This window comes from Penaeus vannamei, chromosome 4, assembly GCF_042767895.1.
Source record: "Penaeus vannamei isolate JL-2024 chromosome 4, ASM4276789v1, whole genome shotgun sequence".
Taxonomy (NCBI): Eukaryota; Metazoa; Arthropoda; class Malacostraca; order Decapoda; family Penaeidae; genus Penaeus; species Penaeus vannamei.
In genome coordinates, this window is record NC_091552.1 from 8,826,166 (window position 1) to 8,831,165 (window position 5,000).

Below are 5,000 nucleotides of genomic sequence, written 5' to 3' on the forward strand. Positions count from 1 at the left end.
GTTTCTCTGCCTGCCGGTATGTCTGTCCCACCCTTCCTCCCTCCCTCCCTCCATTCCTTCCTTCCTTCTTCCTTCCTCCCTCCCTCCATCCCTTCCTTCCTTCCTTCCTCCCTCCCCTCCCTCTCCCCCCCCACACTCCTTTCCGCACACCGGAGCAGAAGCGGCGGAGCAGATGGATGTTCCGGACCAAAGATCGCAGCATCGCCAGCTAGGTAGCGAGCGGCGGCGGCGGCGGCGACCCCCTCCGGCCATGGAAGGTGTTGTGCCTTATTGATGGCGGACACAACTCACCGAGATCAAGCACCCGTTGCCGGGGCCGCTTCACTAAAAAAAGAAGGAAATAAAAAAAAAAAAAAACAGGAAAAAAAGATGAGAAAAGGAAATTAAAAGAAAAAAAAGGACAAAAAAGATGAAAAAAGGAAAAAAAAGAAAAAAGGAAAACAAAAGAAAAAAGGAAAACAAAAGAAAAAAAGAACAAAGAGAGAGAGAGAGAGAGAGAGAGAGAGAGAGAGAGAGAGAGAGAGAGAGAGAGAGAGAGAGAGAGAGAGAGAGAGAGAGAGAAAGGGGTGTAGAGCGCTCTCGAGTTATGTTCAAGCAATAGCGCCGCGTCCCCCGAATGAGGAGTGTGACCCGCGCCCGGAGATTTATGGAGGATCAAGGGAGGGCGTTCGGAGGAGACGCGGGCGTGCGGGCGGAGGCGGCGGGAAGGGTTCTTTTTTTTTTCTTCTTTTCCTTTTCTGGTTTTCTGGTCGGTTTATTCCTCGGTGTCTTGTCTGTCGGTGGAAGGAGGGGAGAGAGGCTTGAGGGAAAGCCGGGTTGGGTTGTGCTAGTAATCGGTTTAGCATGCCCTTTGTGTGTGTGTGTGTGTGTGTATACGTATATATACGTATATATATGTGTATACAAACACACACACACACACACACACACACACACACACACACACACACACACACACACACACACACACACACGCACACACACACACACACGCACACACACACACACACATATATATATATATATATATATATATATATATATATATATATATGTATTTATATATTATGCAGAACATTATGCGAAGCTGGGAAAAATAATGATCTCACCCAAGATCTATTACCGCACGTATTTCACGAGATGAAAAATGAATTGCAGTCTGTTTTGATTTTATTCTGTGAATTATAAGGCACTAATGTGGTAATTTCTCTCTTTTTCGCCGACACATTCACACGGATGCGCACTACACCAGCATGAATGTGTGTGTGTGCGTGCGCGAACCCATACGTACACACACACACACACACACACACACACACACACACACACACACACACACACACACACACACACACACACACACACACACGCGCGCGCACCATGCATGCTCCTCGTGCCTGGATTTCCTCCCTCCCCGTTCATCATCTTCTTCATTGCTCCTCTTCATTTCTCATTTATCACCCTCTTCTCTCCTTCCCCGCACGCTCTCCTCCTCCGCCTCTGTCTCGCCGCGTCGCTCCTCCTCCCTCTCCTTTGCCTCATTACCCTGCATCATTTCCTCATCTTCACCCTATTTCTTCTAATCCTCGCCCTCTCCTCTCTCTCTTTCTCTCTCCTTCTCCGGCCGCCCCTCTTCCCTGAAATGTTATCGCGTTCTCCTGTTCTCCTCCTGTTCTTCCCTTCGCACGCGACCCTCTTGGCTTGCTGCTCCCGCCCCTTCGCCGTGCCTCTAATTTCCGCTTTGCTCTGGTCCTCGGCCTCCTCCTCTTCCTCTCTCTCTCTCTCTCTCTCTCTCTCTTTCTTTCTCTCTCTCTCTCTCTCTTTCTCTTTCTCTCTCTCTCTCTCTCTCTCTCTCTCTCTCTCTCTCTCTCTCTCTCTCTCTCTCTCTCTCTCTCTCTCCCTCTCTCCCTCCCTCCCTCCCTCCCTCTCTCCTTTCCTCATCCTCCCCCCCTCCCTCCTACCTTCTCCCTCCCTCCCTCCTTCCCCCTCCCCCTCCTCCCTTCCCTCTCCTACAGCTATCTGTTTTCTGACCTCTCATTCTAATTTCCATCTCCGTTCTTGACCTCCTCCTTCCGCCCGCCTTCCATCTTCCTTTCCTTTATTGTGGAGGTTTCTTTGCCCTAACAGACAACAAGCGTCCGTAATTTTATCGTATATTTTGTATTGTATATTTATTTATTTATTTATTTATTTATTGTATATTTATTGTATTGTATTGTATTTATTTATTTATTGTATATTTATTTGTATTATTGTATATTTATCGTATCTATTGTATCGTAAATTTAGGGTTGGCGTCGAATGTCTGTGTTGTTATTCACATTGTTTTAGATCATATACGTGTGTGTATTTTATTTATTTTTATTTTGTTTTTAGGTAATATACGTGCATGTGTTTTATTTATTTTTATTTTGTTTTTAGATCATATACGTGTATGTGTTTTATTTATTTTTATTTTGTTTTTAGGTAATATACGTGTTTTATTTATTTTTATTTTGTTTTTAGATAATATACGTGTATGTGTTTTATTTGTTTTTATTTTGTTTTTTAGATAATATACGTGTGTGTGTTTTATTTGTTTTTGTTTTTAGATAATATACGTGTGTGTTTTATTTATTTTTATTTTGTTTTTGGATAATATACATGTGTGCGTTTTTTTATTTTTTTGTTTTTAGATAATATACGTGTGTGTTTTATTTATTTTTATTTTGTTTTTAGATAATATACGTGTATGTGTTTTATTTATTTTTATTTTGTTTTTAGATAATATACGTGTATGTGTTTTATTTGTTTTTATTTAGTTTTTTAGATAATATACGTGTGTGTGTTTTATTTATTTCTATTTTGTGAGGTATGTCGTATGTACGTTTGTTTGTATTTGTTGACTGGATGAATCTGTAAAAGTATGTTTTATATGTGCGTTTGTTATGGATGTCAGTTAACAGTACGTGTATTTAATTGGTGTCTGTGAATACCTGTATTGATATTACTGTGCTGTCATTTGATAATCCCATTCGGACTACAGTGTTAATTGTCAGTAATTGTTAGTATTTGCAACTGATTATCTTTAAAAACAATTAGGTGGAAATAATGCCAATATCAGGACCATGCTATTAGTACATTTGTGATAGTGATGAAATTAATTACTCTGGGTTTCATTACTGCGCTTGTGATTATTTTTATTTAGAATTATTTTTTTTGAATGAATTTTCTCTGTATTACGCTGTTTGAAACGGAAAACATCTGCCGATATGACAGTTCTATAAAACATGAAAGCGTGAATCATATTTCTCGTTTTTTTTTTTTTTTTTTAATTTTGCTAACTCGTCTGTGTCATCCCATATTGCCTTTTGCTTTTTCGTAGTTTTCTGTTTTTTTTTTTCTTTTTTTCTCTCTTTTCTCTCCATTTCCATCTGTTTCATTATCAGACTTCCCAGTGACATTTTCTTTTCTTTCTTCTTTCCTTAAACAATGAGTCTTGAGATCCTTGGAGATCCGCGTCCATCTTTCCTGTCACCATAAATGGAATCCTTCTCAAGTCAGGTCAATCAACATACGAGATCGCGCAGAATCCTACAAGCTCGAACCACTTAGCCTCGAGCTTCCGCAAGAAATCCTCTGAGGACGACTTTGTGCGAGGACAGACAAAGGCAGAAGTGCACGCCACCTCAGGGGGGAAACCTCGCGTGCAGGTGTCGACTTTTAAACGCTTTCGGACACGTCGTTGATATCCATTTGCAGCCGCTGCACGTCCTCTGCCGGGCGACAAGTACTCCTAAACCACGGTCATGCACGCGTGTTGACAGCGAGAGAGAACAGCAGAAAGGAGAAGAGTTTTAAAAAAATTACTGCTGGCGAGCGGTTCGACACCAGCAAAACCTGGCAAGCGGTCTTGGCCAACAGATCCGGAGACAGGAACAAGTTTGGAAGACTTTTGGACTCGGGCGATCATTCGAGTCCACCCGAGCGCGAGGCCAGTACCCGCCCCGCTACGGTTTTCTCACTTTTCCTTTCTTCTCCCCTCCCCTCCCTCCCTCCATCCCTCCCTCACTTACTCCCTCCCTCCCTCCTTCCCTGCTTCCCTCACTCACTCACTCACTCCCTCCTTCCTTCCCTCCCTCCCTCCCTCAGTCAGTCAGTCAGTCAGTCAGTCAGTCAGTCAGTCAGTCAGTCAGTCAGTCAGTCACTCCCTTAATATCGTCGTTCGGTGACTCTGCGCCGGGTATCTCTCTTCGTTTTTCCTTGCTGATCAAATCGGGAACGGATCTCTGTACCCGCTGGGAAACGAATTGACCGAATCTAACAGAGAGAGAGAGAGAGAGAGAAAGAAAGAAAGAAAGAAAGAAAGAAAGAAAGAAAGAAAGAAAGAAAGAAAGAAAGAAAGAAAGAGAGAGAGAGAATGAGAAATAGAGAAATATATAGAGAGAGCGAAGAAGAGTGGATACATCGAGCCAGTCTTTCTGCGAAGTAACTGTGCGATAACTCTCTGCCAGAAGGACGAGGGATACCAACTTTCAGAAAGAGATTGTTCCTCGGAAGGGAAAACCCCGAGAAGACACCATTTTCGGGGGAGGATTTTATTTGTTTTTATCTTTATTGGTTTCTCAGGTGCGTTTCTTTATTCAAAGGAGGAGGAGGAGGAGGAGGAGGAGGAGGAGGAGGAGGAGGAGGAGGAGGAGGAGGAGGAGGAGGAGGAGGAGGAGGAGGAGGGGGGGGGGGGCTTGTGCAAGGGAAGGGAGGAAGGGAGCCGTTCTGTTTTTACTTTTCTTTTGTACATGTTCATTCCCTTTGTCTTAGTCTGTCCTTTTACACCCTTACATGCTTACCTGTCTGTCTGTGTGTCTGCTCTGTTTCTCTGCACTGCCTATCTGTCTTCCTGTAGGTCTGCACTGCCCATCTGTCTGTCTTTCTGTCTCTCTGCACTGCCCATCTGTCTCTCTGCACTGCCCATCTGTCTGTCTTTCTGTATCTCTGCACTGCCTATCTGTCTGTCTGTCTGT

At 43.3% G+C, this 5,000-nt stretch overlaps 1 protein-coding gene across 2 annotated transcripts in view; it reads left to right on the top strand.

The window, feature by feature from the left end:
- LOC113830559 (5-hydroxytryptamine receptor) overlaps nt 1-5,000 on the top strand; it is a 590,145-nt gene that overhangs the window by 267,647 nt on the left and 317,498 nt on the right. The window lies entirely within an intron of this gene.